General features: G+C 40.5%; 1 protein-coding gene across 8 annotated transcripts in view; it reads right to left on the bottom strand.

Moving 5' to 3' along the window:
* The window catches only part of EYA4 (EYA transcriptional coactivator and phosphatase 4), a 154987-nt gene extending 141544 nt beyond the window's left edge, over positions 1 to 13443 (bottom strand). For 7 of the 8 annotated variants that reach the window (XM_026120614.2, XM_026120626.2, XM_026120632.2 and 4 more), the window contains exon 1: positions 12850 to 13442. The gene's annotated coding sequence lies outside the window, so the exon portion shown is untranslated. Of the gene's footprint in view, positions 1 to 12849 lie in introns of all 8 variants that reach the window. The other variant, XM_026120606.2, reaches the window with a different exon arrangement.
* Between the last annotated feature and the right edge of the window lie 4322 nt (positions 13444 to 17765).

Here is a 17765-nt window from a genome sequence, read left to right as displayed (position 1 = left end):
TGCAACATCAGTAAGCTTCTGAGCACAGACGAATTTCCTGCGTGCTACAACCACACATGCTATCCTGCTACTCGTTTACATGCAAGGAACACAGGAGGAATTTACAGGCTCTGCTGAAAAGCGAAAGAACCATGCCACTTCCTCTATAAACAACAACCCTCGCTCTCAGTACAAAATTCATGGGTAACAGCTTGTCAAGTAAATGAAGGGAGCAGTGCAGGACCACTCCTTCAGGACCTGCTAGCATTCTCATTCTTCCATGTATCTGTCACGTATGTGTGCAAGAACATGCATATACCCACACTGGGAATACAGTATATATTCTAGTGTACATAGAAACCATACTTCTGAACTGAAGGATTCAGAGTTTCAAGGTGTGAGGTCACAAATTATTAGCACAAAAACTAAACTAAGAATTAAAAACAAAATCCTGGTATGCTGCCTCATCAGGGCACTGATAACCCCGAGGCTTAGATTAACTGAAGACCTAGGATCTGCCTGTTATTGCTGCTGGAGACGAAAGAGAGTGTTTGTTCCTTGAGAGATACAGATTACACAACTCATCCATTTCCATATCTTTAGATAACAGAATTATCCATACTGGGTTATCATGAATGTTAAAAACTGGGAAAGAATGCCAGTAAGGCATTTATAGTTCCATGCTCATCTACTTTCCTTTTGCCTCCTCCCTCCCTTTAAAAATTATGTCTATAACAGAAACATAATTTTTGCTATTTCCATCTTCCTTTCTAAACATATGAATTCACAACAGATATTAAATAGAGTAATCAAAACAGACATGATTCATGCCACCAAACTCAGACCTCTCAAAACTCAAGTCAAATAATTAGTGTTAATTGGTCACTATATATTTGTTACACATAGGCTTACAAATTCTGCATGGTCTTTGTTGAATGCTTGCATTATTATAATTTTACTGCAGTTTTTGCCTGGAAACACTAAAAATTACAAGTGTTTCCTGGCTTCACCTCTCCAAGAGTCAATTCTTGATGCAGATTTGCTTCCTTGAACTGAGTTTCCTGAAAGATGGCATTGCTTGTGTGGTATTTGCAGACATTTTGTTCAAGAAAAATTAAGACGATATTGCCACTCTGCAGCAGATTTTTCTCTTAAACGAAGAAGCAAGTCACACCACCATCATACCATTTAGTATCAGTCAAAAACAAGCACTCATGACAAATAAGCATAGCAACACAGACCATGACCTTAAACAAACGAGGCTTTTGCATCAGTTACATAAATTCCAAAGGTAAGAAACTGAAAGGATCTATGGCAGTTTTGCCTGCTGTCCTATTATAACCATTGAACACAGCAAGCGGAAAAACAGGAAAACAGCAAGACTTCTTGGCAAATGGTAAAGAACTGGAAGCACTATGTCTCATTTACTGTTGGTAAAGTAATACTTCAGTGCAGCTTTTATTCCTCTTGCAAAACCGGTTACCAATTTTGCTGGTACACAGGTATGTCTCAAAATGCCTCCCTCTACTCTTCTTACTGCTCCCCTCCCATACCTGTGTAACAAATACCAAGCATTAGCTTTAAGAATTTGAGAGTACAGAATTATGAACTCAGCAATTCCTCTCTTACCCTCTGTAACATTTCATGATACACCAAGATTGAAAACAGAACCGTGAATCCACTGATGCTGGGAGCTTCCTAAATGATAGAAAGAACTCTTCAGCCGCCTTTAGACAAAGCATGCAGTTACACAGACCTCCTTCTGACTCATTCCAGACTAATAAATTTCAGACTATTCTGGCTAGAAATAAATAAAATAAATGCTAAATCTTTTTCTGGACTCCTTGTAAACAAATTTCATCTAGAATCCCACTGTCTTCCCCTGAAAATAAAGCAAAATTTATCTGCAAAAAATTACATGCAGTGTTTTCAAACTCATGATGATCAGTCAAAACCACACAATCCTTACCTAAAAAAAAAATGGTTCCCAGAAAAAAAAAAAAAAGAAACAAAGAGATGCCAAAGGTACAAGGATACTCTTTTTTAAATGTAACAAAAAATTCAATTTTATTTTCCTACTTACAGGTCATTGCAATGTTTTGAAGGGCTAGGTTCTTTCTGGGGGGGAAGGGTCTTTTTATTATAATGCATATTTTGGTTAATTTCTGAGGTATTCTTCCTCTGTTTCTGTAGAAAGTAGCTGAGAACAAACCAAATTTAACATTTCAATTCTTTATAAACAAGCCACTGAAAACAGAAGGAAGATGCTTGGTTAGACAGAATATTTAAAGAGACACTGTCAACTTGAACATATTAAGTATTTATGATTTTATCTCCCCAAAAGACGGTTCAAATTTACCTTTCACAGATTTTTTTTTTACCTTGTGAGTTAAAAATAGCATAATGTAATAATAGAAATTATTTCTAAAATAGAAACCTTATTTATCATTTTAGAATTTGGGTGAGCCTAAAAATAAACACATCCTCCAGTAAACAAAACAGTAGTTTTACATGCCTGGATAAATTAACAAATAAAAACAAATCCTGTATTAAAATGAAAACCTTTACAGCATACCATCTATACACTGGAATTTCTTTTTAAAAGGTATGCCACAATTTCAATACTATATTCACCAGTTACACGCTTTGATGAGTATGCAATGATAGTTACTAAAAACGTTCAAATTATAGCTAAAATTCCTAGAAGCATCTTGATAAAGGCAAAAAAATTGGAGCTTTCACTTCATTTACACTTGTCAGTTTCATTACCTGCCCTTTTTAGGCAGCTTCCATTACTGTTACCACAAATGTTTCACATAGCATTCTTGAATGGAACATTTTGAAATACTAGAAAGAATATCAAAGTAAAGCCACAGAAAAAAAACATGGGTATTTTAGTTCTGGTTTGGCAGGACAAATGTAATCTTTTTCCTAATTAAAGCTGACATTAACTCCTAAATATTTCTTTTACAAAAGTGTTCCATTCTCAATGAATTATTGAACAACAGGGCACAAAAAATGTCAAAACAAAACTGTCTCAGAAGTAACTCCTGTTGTTCCCAGCACATAACTCAGACAATTTCCTTCAGAAAATGAGGACAGTTATTACTCATCAAACCTACTAAAACAGCACCAGTATTGTCAAATGAAACAAACAATCAGGACACAATGAATGAAAAATAACAGAATTCATGTTCCAGCTTATGCATCAGAGACAAAGAAAATGCTAAAAGAAACATTAAAACTGTTGAGTAGTCTAGATTTTTATGTGCTGCAGATCCTCACAAAAGCTATATGTAATCATTTTGATTCTAGGCCTATCAGCAATCTTCATACAGAATGTAAATGCCATGAAGTACTTGGAACAGTTTGTCATCCCACTGGTGAAATTCCTTTGCTAAGAGACAGCAGTAAGTATGTAACACAAAGTAATTATGAAAAGCAGGTATTTTCATATCTTAATTATAATTGCTTTGACAATGGGTCTTCTACCAAAATCCTTTTTCCCCGCTTAGGTATTTATAAGCTGTGATCAAATTATGCTACATTCTCCTTTGGTAAACTAAGTGGAATCAGCTCATTCCCTGGAAGGCATGGTTTTCAATTGTTTAATTATTTCTATGGTCTTATCTGAAACCTGTCCACTTTTCCTAGCATCCTTTTTAAAGCTAAAAGATGACACAGTTTTCCAGTGGCAGTTGTACCCATACTATCTACACAGGAAATGTAACATCTTCTGCTCTGTGTGACACTACTTCTTCCAGCAATTATTACTCCTTTCTGACTATAATACCATGTTCATCATTTGCCATAGTCTCCACTTGTTTTTTAGAATAAATCACTGCTCTGTATCAAAGCTGTATGCTGGTACTCAGCTTACTGAACTTGCCAGACCACTCTCTGTTAGCAATTTGCTCTCTGTATTATTTACTTTTCCTCAGTCTTTGTAGTAGCAGCACTGTGGCCATTATAGTCTACCAACAGAAGTACAACAAAGTTTGTAAGAAGTATCTCTTTTATTAAGTCAACAATTGATCTAATAAAAGATATTACTTCTTATAGATATTATCAATCTCTGTGTCACTGGTAAAATAATAAATAGTTTTGATTTAATGACCTACCCTGAAAAAACTCTGTGTAGTAGTGTCTGCTTTAAAGCTTCATGAGCGAGTATTTTTTTCAAATCTATAGTCTGCTTCTTAATCCAATTCATTAGTGCCAAGTAGATATGTATCCTTAATCAAAAAGTCATGTCAAGTCAAAAACCTTACAGAACTTTATTACATCACTACTCTTACCTTTAACAATCAAACTTGTACCCACATCAAAAATAATATTGCTAGTTTGGCACAATCTACTTTTCATAAACTCGTGATGTGGTATACCATGCATATTTCAGTGTTATATGTGAACAACGTACAAAAGGCATTTGGAATGTGATAACATGTAAATTAATACTTTGTGACAGTGGAGACTAATAAAAAATAGTTGCTATAAATTAAGCACTTGCCTATAGTGACAGGTAAGTAGTGGCTACTTTTTAGAAATTATTCAATTTCTTTCCACAGGAAAAACAGTAAAAAAATGCAACCAGTCATGGTTGCTATGAGCTTTGGTAATGACATTCTCTTTCTAATGCAGTTATGCATTGTCTTTCCCTCATGAAAATAGCTACAAGACAGCAGGGTAGAGAACCAGAAAATTTATATGATCTGAGATCATACCTAAACGCCTGCATTACTTTGAGGACATCACAGCTGTCCCCTCAAAAGGTGTCATAACTTTTCATATTGTTATAACTTGTATATATAAAAATACATATATATTTAAACACATATATACATATATACATATATATTTATAATCTGCGAAAACTTTAGTTTTACTTAAAAAAAATCTTAACAGGAACTTTTGGTTAAATGTCAAGGGATCATTTCTTCTAGACAATGTTTTCATTCTGAGAAATTCCATCTATTCCACAGACTTGTCCCTGCACTTCAGTTAATGGAGGTGGCAGATTAGGTAACTGAGACTGTGGTTCCACAAGTATTTCTGCAGCACTAGTGCCAGTTTAAGCAGCACTGGTACTGCCACTCATTCCGACCTTTGCATCATGCCAGCACAGCTGTTTGTGAACCACAGCAAGGAACAGCTCCAGCAGAAGATGGGTAAGGGCTGCTTAAGAAGCACTGCCACCATATGCAAAACCATAGCTTCACACTCTTCTTTACTCTGTCACAGAAAGCAGATGGATGCAGAAACCTCAGATGTGGTTGGTCACGTACACACACTACTCACATACGGATTACTGGTATTGCTGCTTGTATGAACCAAGACCCTTGGAGAACTGGCATCATGCAAAAACAGAGCAAAAAGACGGCCCTTTTCTTACAGATCTTACAGTCTAACTACTGCAGGGTTAGTCATGATTCAAAAGCATCTCTTGAGCTACAGTTCTAATCATGGACTTCCTGAATGTAGATCTAAGCAAGATCCCAAAAAGCAGGGTAGTTTTGCAGCAGGGTAGTTTTGCAGCAGCTATCAAGGATTTAACTCCTTCAATTTCACTTGTGACTTAAGCCAAAAATCTGACTATTCTTCTAGCTCTTCGAGAAATTAGACTACAATTTAATCACAAAATCAGAAAGCAAGCTAAACCACATCTGAATAGCTACCAGAAATGACTAGGAAAGATATCAGCTGGCCATTTTAGGTGAAGGACACTACTCCTCTCATTGCAGTTAACTCCCAGCAATACTGCTGCACAGCAAGCTCAGGATTTGGTACGGTGCTTTGAACACAAAATTGTTTGTCCAAAAGGACAATCAACTGAACCAGATTAATATGAACATTACACTAGCTCCTTATATCACACCAGAATAAAATAAATATAAAAAAATAGGTGGCTTAGTGGAAAAGCACTTTAATCTTTCCACTTTGGAAACCTACCAGAGTTTCAAATCTTGTCTTAGGATAACCTGGAAATTTTATTTTGGAGACTTTTCCCAGAATACAATTATCCAGTTCACAACACCTCTATACTGTTCAGCTCTATTAGTTTCCAACTCCCTAGTTCTCTGCATTAAGACTAGAAAAGGAAAATTAGATTGAGTCTGAATTGCTATGCTAGAACTTGGCAGAGGAAACGTGCATAATCTGTCTGTGCTTGTTTCTATGAAACATGTCTACACTGGGACACTCAGGAGAGCTGGAAGAAAGACCTCACATAAAGTGTGATGTCAGTATGCATGAACTAAATTGTACTCAGCCCCATCTAGCTGCTCTCATTCACGAGTAAGGTGACCTTCATTTTCTGCAATCCTCTGGGAATATGCTACAGTGAATTAAAAGGAACATCCGGATGGGATTTAACATGTTACAACTGACTTCACACCTTTCCTTGATTAGGCTTAGCATTCACAAATGTCCCTGAGTAAACACAACCTGACTATTCACTTCTATGAGCACAGAAGAGGCCTGAAAGGAATTAAAAGAGTATAGTCAATTGACAATATTTCTAACAGAACCACTTTCAGGAAATGCAGTTATTGTAGAAGTTATTTTTGTGGTCATTTACATCATGCTATAAAAATAATAAAAAGATATATCTAACATAAGAGTCTGAAAAGCTCTTAAAAAGAAAGAAAACATGAATAGTTATCTTTGACATTTATCCTTAACCCTCCTTTGTTTTGTCTAGGTATTGCAGGATCACTCCTCTGTGCACATGACCCTACACGTATGAAGTATACTACACTACCCGAAAAAAATAACAGGCTGCACTAAGAATAAAGGACTAGATACTCATCCGGCATAACGTGAGAGCACTCCAGTAATTTCAACATTCCTACTCCAATTTGCAACAACTAAGGATCTGGCACAAAATATCAAGTTAAGTTTCCAATTACCTCATGCACCAGCACTGATTTAAATAGTTCTATACACATAGTCAAAGAGGAGAGTTATTTTAAAAGATGCAAACTCAGCTCCGTATTGCTTTTACTTTTGTGGTCTAAATCAAACCCTTCATGGTATTTTAATGTAGGTTTTTGTGGTTCAATTATATATGTGTCAAGAGCAGAATACTTACTTGCTGCGTCCTTGCTGCGTCAACCCAATTAAAAAAAAGGCAGCAGTAATTCTTTATGCTGCTGACAGTGTCAACTTATACGGGGTCATGTCAGAACAGTAAGACATTTTAATGTTGCCAAAAATCTAATATGTATTAACATAAATAAGTAAGTAAAGAGTTATCACATACATGAAAGTTGGTCATCTTTATGTGAGAATTTTGCAGGTGGCTTTGGGAGGTCTTTTTGCATTTGCCTGCTCCAAATTAGTCAAACTGCACAGTCTAGCCACAATATGAGGCAACAACACCAGCACAGAGACACAGCATTCAGTCATGTCCGACATACATAGTTCTTTAGAAAAAGCACTTAACTTACAGACAATTAAACAACTCTACACTAATACTATAATATAACACATTACCCTGTATTTCTAAGGGCAGCTGCTTAATGAAGAATCACCACAATTATGGATTTTATTCTAGGAAAGGGACACCGATCATCAAAGGTATTTAGGCACAGAAATCCTTCAAAATCATCCTTCTCAACACCATGGTAGTTACGGTCTAAATCCGAGTTTAATGTCTAATACTTGAGCCTATTAGCTTAAGACAAAATATATACTAGTCTCACTGGTACACAGACCTCTAGAAATTCTGAAGATAACCATTCTTATTGCACAGAAATTTTAAACAAATTGAAAATAAAATGCATAAACTTTAGTTTTCCTCAGACAGCTATTATGATTTGACATTTGGCTCAAAAATCTGACAACTAGCATATATACAGTCCTACGAATGTGAAAGTCCAGAGAAGCATTTTGATATAGGATAATCAGTCACCAAAGTAATTTTACTGCTAAACACTGAAGCAAAAGGTAGGCCACCTATTCGATGCATTTCTCAGGTTAGGAGACAAAGGGTATAAAGTGCTGTAAAATATTTTTCACCAGGGTCCCATATTACAGGCATCCCAAAGGGAATCTTTCTGGCAGTATTTCAACCTACAGTGTGGAAAAAAATGCAAGTATTATTGGCTTTTCAAATAAATGTTACTCTTTACTTGTCAGATAAACACTTTTCATATCTGAGCTTTCATGCTGCGAAGTGGATCCAAGTTTCTTTAAGCACTTCTGATTTAATGACAAATTTAATGACAATGCAAAACAAAAGGGTGGACTTGGCCAAAAAAATTATTTCATAAAAATCTGATTTCTATACAGCAACGTCTAAAATGTCACCTAGTATATACGAGTAAAACAAAAAAGTTTTTAATGTTTATTGTAAGCCAAAGGGCGTAAATGGGTAAAATGTCCACCAAATTTAAAAGGAAGTAAAGAGAATTTATTTTTAATAACCACTTTTATTTATTTTTTAAAAAGAGTAGCAGTCTTATGCCTTCAGTAGAACCATGCCCTGAAATCTCAGGGGTGATTAAAGGGCCATGCCAAAGCTGAAAGGTTTCAAATATCAAACTATACTATTATGTCAGGGCCAGCAAGATCAATTAGCGCTTTTCAATGACAGAAAAGGTTACAGTTGGACACACATTTATGCAATATTTAAATCTAAAAAAGGAACACCCACAGTAAAATTACTTTTAATACTACATACTAAAAGTTTACTTACAAACCTGTTAAATGATGACTCTTCTTCCATTTGTGCAATGTAAACACTGCTCTTCTAATGCAAAATGTCAAGAAGTTTATAGATATCTAACTGAAATTACATTGGATTCTGAAGTACAAAGTAAAACCTAAGATATCTTAGTGCTTCTGCTACTAGACATGGTTTAGTGCTGAACTTTTAAAAAGCTTTAAATACACTTGATAAACTTGACAGATGTCTGTTAGTCTGATGCCCTGTGCTTGCATTCTTCTTGCAAATTCTAACAATATTAAAATGAATGATAATGAGTAAGTAAACTACCCACATATTCAACTGAAAAAACCCCAGAAAACTACAACTAAAATCGTGCATTATAAATACTTATCTGTAAAATTAACTCGTCATAAGTCTGGAAAAAAACAAGTTTACACCTGCTATAATTAAGAGATGTACAAAAACATTCATGCCAGGAAGCAATGTAACTTACATTTCGGTTCTTAATATTGTAAGAATAGTCACTGGAAGTACAGGTATGTGAGAAGTTAATTTGATACTTGTTAATATAACCGTTGCCACAGTGAACATTGCTTGAACAAAATATGACATTATGATATCAAATACAGTCAGTTTAAAATTACAGTAAAAATGTAGGAGATAAGGAAAAATTCACAGTGTTGAAATCAGTGAGTTATTTATAATTGTATTATTTTGAGTAAAAGCACAGCATGATTACTTTTGTTCAACAATAGATTTTAAAATGTCGTATTTTTTAAAGTCTACTCTTTATTTATTCCTTCAAGGAGTGATTTGAAATATTTACTACCAGACAGTACCTAATTTTAGGTTTTAAGTGCTTTAACAGCTCTATGAAATATGATCAGCAGCTGCAATATAGAACTATGCTGAATAAACTCGCCATATAAAAAGAGAGACCTGTTTTACCCAGAGTTCATAAAATCCTTACTTTCAAAAAAGATAACATAAAAAAAATGATAGTTGCATTCTGCAGTGTTTGACATATAACTTCTAGGAATTTCTTTCTTCTTTCTGAATTAACTTTTATATTTCAGGGAGAAAAGAGTAGTTTAAATATGATCACTTGAAGATTTCACTGAACATCACTCAACACCATCAGTTCATCAAGGAATCAGACAGGTACCCTTCCTATTCCAAATTCCAGTGTTTAACATTGCTTAACTCTAGGTCTAAAAAGTAGAAGTGTGATATACAAAAGTTGCATAAAGTTTCAACAGTAGCTCTCATAGCTTGCATCAGAGGCTAAAAATATGCAACAGGATACTATCTATAGCTGCATTTCTAGTTGCCTTTTTCAGTACATTTTTACTGGGAACTGCTATATGGATGACAGGTTTTCTACGCATTAAATTCCTTATTTAGAATTTATCTATCCCACTGGCAGTATCTACACAGCAGAATGAATTTCTCTTGCAAGGAGTTGTGAAGCCATTAATAAATACAAATCCTGCAAGAGTAATGTTCAACTAAATTTATTAGGAGTGCAACCAAATACACATAACAATTTATAAGTACATATGCATTATCTGAACAAAGATACTCAAAAGATTAGTCAGCAAATTTCTTTTTTAATTTTATTACAGTTCACCGAAGAACATTTGGTAACATAAATACATGAATTTTCAAAAGAAAACAGGAAGGACTCTTTAGATGGGTAGCCCAGCTTAACATTAAATGTCAGAACACACAGGAAGAATCAGGGAGAAGAGAGATGTCAGTCTGTATTTCCACTTAGTCACAATACGATATATGCTGCAGGTATGCAAAAATTATGTACCCTCCACCATTTTGAGGAATATTAGGAGGAAAAAAATTCAAGCCTACAGTAATTTTAGGAAACTGTTTTTTTCTGTGTTCAGGGAATGAAAACAATGATATAACCAGAACTTACTAATGCAGAGTACACTCTTCAAATAACAAGCAGATACATAATATTGAGGTCAGACAAAAGCTATTGTATATACAGGGAAGAGGCTTCCTTCTGTATACTTCCCCATAATTCTAAAAAGTGAATTAGCTTATCTTAGATAAACTACTTTCTAATCTGCTTAGAAAGTCCTTCCTAGTATTCCATACGTGTAAAACAAAATTCAGAAAACCACAAATAGTGATTTCTTACTGTTGTAGCACGATTTCATGCTTTCACTAGAATTACACAGAGCACTCCACTTGCTTGGTACAACATGCCTCTCACAATTTTTGTATTTGCCAGGTACTGCACATCACCACTTGCGAGATAAAAATATACCTCCGTGTGTTCTGCTATAAATCCTGCCCACAGGATAACGGGAAAGCAGCGGTGCATCTACTTGGCTCTTAACAGAAGTTTCATAAATGTAAATGAAACTGTAGCTGCCGATTACTGATTGGCAGTGACGCTGCCGTGGGATCCCGCTCGCTTTTTTGTGAAAAATGCCTGCGGCTGCTTTCCCATCGGGTGCCGGGCGGCGCAGCCATCGGGGCGACGCCCCGGCACCGCGGCTGCCAGGCAACCCCTCGCGGCCGGTTTCAAATTCGAAGCCCCAACGGCCGAGGGCTAACCCCGCCACAACGGCCCGCGCCCAAAGCGGCGGGAGAGCCACGGGGAAAGCCGCTCGCTGCGGCACCTCTATGTGAAACCCAGCCGGCCGTTTTTTCGCGTGTATCTGGTTTTGGAAGTGTGTGCAATGACAGCGGGAGAAGCAAATTAATGGCCAAGAGCCCACTGGGTTTGAACATGGAGAATCGTGTTACCTCCTCGCGGATCAAGTACACACGCACACGGGCTTCCCCACGTGGAAACGTTTTCAAACCAAAACACAAGTCCTTGTACCGCCGATGCACCTAGGCGGAAGGACGGCGGGACGCCCCATGCTCGGGCCTTTACATGCCTCCGTCCTCACCCGCAACGGAGAGACGCGGCGGGGGAGGGGGGGAGGGGAGGGATGGGACAACCTTAAAACACATCGTTTTGTCCGTCTTTAAACCACAAGAAAAACAACTTGGGGGGGGGGGGGGATACCCTAGAGAAGGGAAATGGCAAGGAACAAAAACAACAGGCAGCTCTGTCCTCACTCCCTTCAGATCCTGAGAAAAGAATCTACAGAAACTCAAATGTTTTCTGTATTTTGCAACCGGTCTCAAATCAGACTACCTCATCATCTGCGGGCACTCCTAATGGCTGCAAACACTGAATGGTCTGCTCTGTAAAAAAAAAAAAAAAAAAAAAAAAAAAAAGGTGGGGGGGATTAAGGAAATTCAAATACTGCCCGAGGCTGGGGCAGAGGAGATACTAAGGGCTGCACGGCACAGGACGGGCAGCTGAACCAACCTCGTTTTCTGCTGTTGTTGCGTGTGCCCGTGTGTCCCAGCCAAACTGAATCGCCCCCTTTCAAGCTGCCGAAAACAGCTTTGCTGACAAGAAACGGGTGTTTCTAGAAAAGGCTTGTTACCATCTGCCGCGCAGGGTGTGTATTTTCGTGTTGCTTTGGCAGGATTTGCTCCCTCGCCGCCAGCAAACTTGTTTCCTCTCAGCCTCCAGGCAAGCGGCCGCCGGCGGCGGCCCCCGCTGTCCCTCAGAGGCGGCGCGGGCGACCCGGCGGCGGAGCCCGGCCTCCCGCCCGCCGCCGCGGCAGTAGCCCCGGGGCTGGGTGCTCGCGGGGCGCGCAGGGGGGCAGCGGCCGCCGCCGCCGGAGGGCGGCGGGGGAGGCCAGGGCCGGGAAACAATGCGGTGGGAGCCGCACGGCTTGCTTCTGCCTCCGGGCTGCCCCAGCAGCAACGGTAACGGCAAGCCGAGGAGGGGCGAGGGCAAAACGGGAGGGACTGTCACCTGGAGAGAGGCAGAAAGTCCAGGTGGAGGGGAAAAATGTCCCGGGGAGCCCCTCCACAACGGAGACGAGGTTTTGCAAGAAAACTCCCCTGGTGCCGGGGGGGGAGAGCCCCGTCTCTGCCCAGTGGTAGACGAGTCTGAAGATCCTTCCGTCACTTTTGTTTTACGGCAACATTTCTTTTTTAATCAGACCAGCAAGAAAACAATGCTAAATAAGCCCGAAACATAAACACATGCACACACCCATCCACACAGACACGCACATGCGACAGGGAACCGGTTTCCTCCACCTCTAAACAGAAGGGGTGGGAGGGAGATGTGGGGACTGGGAAGTAAGAGAGACACTCACCTTCTCGGTGCCGGGATATGCCGCTACCTTTATTTTATGGCTGCTCCTTATTTATTTATTCTCGTCCCTTCAGCGAGTCGAGGTTCCCCTTTTGCACTGTTCCTCTGGCAAAAACAGGACATCCCCTCCACAAGTCCCCCCCCTTTCTCCACACACAAATAAAACGCAACTCGGAGCAAAACGGGAGGGGAGACTTGGGGGGGGGGGGGGGGAGACGGAGGAGGAGGCTGGTAAGGAAGAAGCCAAGCAGTCTTCGCACTTCAGCGAGTGCAACTAGTTGTCTCTCACGCACAGGCACTTAGAAAGTTTCCCTCGCAAGGGACGGGACTTTGCTAAGAGAAGGTAACCCCCTCCCTCCCGAAGAGGTCGTCCCGACAGCGGGGCGGCGAGGGGCGAGCAGCGCAGAAGGCAGCGCAGTCCCCAGGCGCCGCTTCGCACTTGTGCGGGGAGGTGTCGCCGCCGCCGCCGCTCGGGCCCGCGGCCGCCGGGTCTGCGCCCTGTCCCGGCCCCCTCCGCCGCCTCGGTGCTGGGGCGCCGGCCCCCTCCGCGGCCGGCAGCCAGGCTGCCCCTGCCCGCCGCAGGCACGCCGCCTCCCCGGGGGGCGGCCGGCGGCGCCCGGCTCAGCACGCCTGCGCTGCCGCGGCGCCCGCCGTCTGCCCCCGGCGCGGCCCCGGCGCCTGCCCGCGGGGTCGGGTGCGAGACCCGCGGCTCGGCCGGGCGGCCCGCGGAGGTCTCCGCACATCCCTCACGCTCCCGCAGGGCGTCTGCGGCGGGCGCTGCAGCGCGGCGCCAGCCCGCCCCGACCTACAGCCCCGGCCGGCACCCCTGGCTGCTCCTTGCTGCGCCCGGGGGGCAGCTACAGCCCCACACCGGGGAGCGGTGCTGGGGCGAGGGAAGGGCAGGGCCCTGGGGCTCCTGAGCGGCACGGCTCACCGGCCAGCCGCAGCAGAGCAATGCGCCAGGCTGCTGGAGTGCGGCTACCGAAGTCCGCACGTCGCTGCACCAGTCTGTCCCCGTTCTCCTCAGGATTATTCTCCAAAAAAACAGCTCTGTAAAGCAGTCGTGACTTTCGGGGAAGGTGAGAGTATGCCAAGGGTGAGCAGGCACTACAGCAGCAGGACCTGTTGCTGTACCCCATGTAGGATGCAGCTGTCTTCCTCTCAAGCTGGCCAGGATGGATGGAGAAAAAGTCCTTTCCCGCTTCTTTATAGGGCAAACTCTTTTCTGCTGGAAATTCAACAGCTGTGTTTGGTCCTCTTAGCTACATAGTGTGGGAAAGGGGAAGAAGAATCCTAATTACCTGGTCACTTTTCACAGTCTCATCATTGGCCTTGTATTATCTTCTCTTTCAGATTTCACTGAGTGGACTGGGTGACTCTTATTTAACCAGTTGCAGTTATGTCACCCTCTTTCTGTCAAGTAACTTCACTTTTGAATGGGCATAAGACAAAAATGGAAAAGGGGAGTCAAAATTTAGGCCGTGTATCTGCAGAGAGATGTCAGAAAAGTGTCTTGATTTTCAGAAGTACTGAATGCCAAAAGCTCTTGAGGTCAGTGAGTCACATGAAGTGCAGACAAAAATTACAGATTGTGAAGATTCTTTCCTACCTGCCTTCTCTTTATTCACTTTGCATCCAATGATACTATTTAAAGCATAACTCCTGGTATTGCTTAAGCTGTCTGCCTTTGAATTTCATCATTTGCATTCAATCAATTGTACTAACATGATCATCTTTCTACCAAATAATTTCAAAGGTAAGACAACTCAATCCTCATGAAAATAAGTCTATAAAAACTGTGTATTTGCTGTCTTGGGAGAGTCGCCACTCAGAAGAACAGACTTGGAAAACTCTTTGACCTACACAAATAGAGCTAGAAAAACATTTAATCTAAAAAAGCCCCTAAAAGCTAGCCTTCAAATTGACATAGTATAAGACAAGCCAGAAAAAATCAAGTGAATTTTGAAACTCAAGAGAGTATGGGGCAGGGGGGAAAAACTCAAATTTGCAGAAAATAATTTAAACTGACAACCCTACTGCAGAGTAACAGTTGTGACTAACACCAGCACCCATCTTGCTAACAGACTCCTTTTGTAAGAAAAAGCGCTTAACAACTCATTCCTTTCTAGAGGACTTTTGTGAACAGCAGAACAGTCTAATATGAGGTACTTGAACATGATAATGAAGGTTTTCTGAAGTCTGGTTTCCTTCCATTTTACTTCAATGAAGCAAATTCCTGTTACAGGGAACAATCACCTACTAACATGAGTTGTTTTAATAGACATATCACTTTAAAGCAAGCTTTTAACCATCTGTTGCACCCTCTCTTAAAATATAAGTTACAGCTGATTTTAAAAGATTATGTATGATCTTTGTTTGATGTAACATGTTTCAAATTGAGGAAGAATGGGAGAAGCACACTGCTGTTATATGGTGCTGACTCAAGGCAAATCTCCCATTAAGGGGCCTGGCCTTGCTGTCACTGAACATTGCTGTTTTGCTCTTGATTTCAGTGAGAGTGGGTAGGGTCATGCACAAATAAAATTGTGTATTTGACCTGGATCAGGTGTAGTAAACGAAGTCCTGTAGAAACTGATCTTCTAATAAAACACTTAATTAGTGACAGTGGTTTATTGTAAATACGAATTTTACAGGTAGTAATTAGGTGATGACTTCAGTTAAATTCATATCTTTGGGTTGAAGCAAATTCCAGTGAGCTCAGTGGAACTGCTTTCAGTTGTAGGTCCAAAATCTACTGCAACATACTGGGTTGTATAAATGACACTGTGTGACCATACAGAGCCCTGCATGGAGAAGGTCAGGCTAGAAATAGTCCTAATGCAGCCCAAGGAAGGGCTGTAGGATCCACTTTTACACAAGAATAGAAGAATAATACCTTATCCATTTAAAGCAACAGGGGAATGTAAGTAGGCAGGATGTAATTATCTAGCTTGGTATTTGGCCAGGCACTCCTACACTTGCAAAAAGTGCCATAGGGTGTTTAATGACTGCAAGTGCTCATATGCTTGAGTTTACCTCTTATATAAAGACAGTACTTGGGATCATACACTTTGCACTGGTTCAGTTCTGAGTCAGCAGAAGAATGTTGCCCTGAACAAATACCAGTTCATACAATAACTCGGAATTTCCTTGGAGGTGTTCCATTCAACTACTGTAGGCCCAACCCTACTTATCTTGTGAAATCTAATGAGATTACAGCCATAAATAGTATGGCTCCAGATAATCATGTTTGCATATGTTACTAAAAACAATATGGACTTTCAAATCTTTATAAATAATTTTGAAATTAAACCAATTTATTTTTGCGCTGCATCTCAGTAACAAAAGTTATTTTAAACAAAGGGATTGTACCTAGATATTCTGAGAAAATTCAAAGACGAAGACCTACTATTTTGGCAATGTATCATTATTAATTATGACTTTTTGGAGTACCTACTATATGGTGCATATAGCATATGTACCTGTTGTAGACTTTGTTTTACAAAGCAGGGCTTTGAAATATAGTTTCTTAATTTCAGGTTGAAGTATGAAATCCCAAATTGGGTTAATTAGGCTAAGTTTGCTGATCTGTGTGCTTAAAGTTATTATTGGTGCTTCATGGCTTTATAGTCATACAAAGAATGAATGAATGGGGGTTCTTTTGCCATGGTTATCAGATTTCAGGTTTAAAAAGAAAGTGACCCACCCTTTTCAGTAATTTGACATCCAGGGTTCAGCTGTGGGTTCAAAAGCAGGTTACAACTGGCTAGTCATTGTGAACTTGAAGTGCCAACTGTGCCTTTAAATATGTTATATAACCTGTTTTTTGTTCCAGTTTTCAAGTGTGCCATCATTTAAGTGTCATTTAGATTTCCATAATTTTTTTAATCCAAACACATCTGACCTCAATCATAAGGTTTCATGGCACTGAATAGCTGAGCTTTCCTAATATTTTATTTTCAGGGCCTACATTCAATACTTCATCATATAGATCTGTACTGTGGACAGTGCCAAATACGGTGCCGGGGTGTCCTCAATTATCTTTAGTGCTTACCAGGAGAGGGCTCTGTTCTGCATTCCATACACAGACAAAAGTCCCATTGAAATCAGTGGAAGTTTTGTCTTTAAAGACTTCTTGAAATAGAGCCGGTTAAATTGAAAGTAAAATCTGTCTACTTCAGCTGGCTGTATAGGCAGGATGGGTTGTGCCTAATATATTTTAATTTTCATCCTGCAGTTATACCAGGATAGTTATTGAGGTATAGATTGTATGGTATTGCAACCCCAGTCTTTTCTTCCAGCATGCAGGTACTAGTCCCTCATGTTTCTCTCCAGTTTGAATGGAAGCAGTATATGGCACCTATCCAGAAAATAAACTGGGCCATATATTTTTTTGATGAACTGTACCTTCTCTGTCACTGGGAACCACAAAACTTGTATCTATACAAGGCTAGTATACGGGTCCATTAACATGGTTCCCGGCATGGGTTTTGCCCTTGCCAATTAGCATTCTCCCCCAAAATGCCCTGCTGTGGTCCAGGGTGTAGCAGGGGCCAAGGACCCTTCCTGGTGCTTTGTCTGGTGCAGCCTCTCTGTATTGTAGAGCAAGAGGGTTTAGCCTTACAGAAACACTACTGCAGCAGATGACCTCAGGGCAGAGGAGCAATACCTGCACCTTTTGCTAGTACAGACTGTACTAGTAGTCTGAAAGCCACTCCTGGAGACAGCATTGTGTCGGGTTGTTGGGGAGATGGACGAGATGTCAGGGCTGGTGTTGCCTCACCTGAGACGCTCTGGCAGTCTGGGAGGCCTGAGGATGTGCCCTGGATCCAGCAGTGGTTATCATGCAGCAGAATCTTGTTTCAGGTTTCACTTCATCACATACAAAATAATGAGCAATCCTTGGATGATTTATGA

This window comes from Dromaius novaehollandiae, chromosome 3, assembly GCF_036370855.1.
Source record: "Dromaius novaehollandiae isolate bDroNov1 chromosome 3, bDroNov1.hap1, whole genome shotgun sequence".
NCBI classification, from domain to species: domain Eukaryota; kingdom Metazoa; phylum Chordata; class Aves; order Casuariiformes; family Dromaiidae; genus Dromaius; species Dromaius novaehollandiae.
Note: the sequence above shows the minus strand (reverse complement) of the source record. Positions and strands in the feature narration are given on the sequence as shown.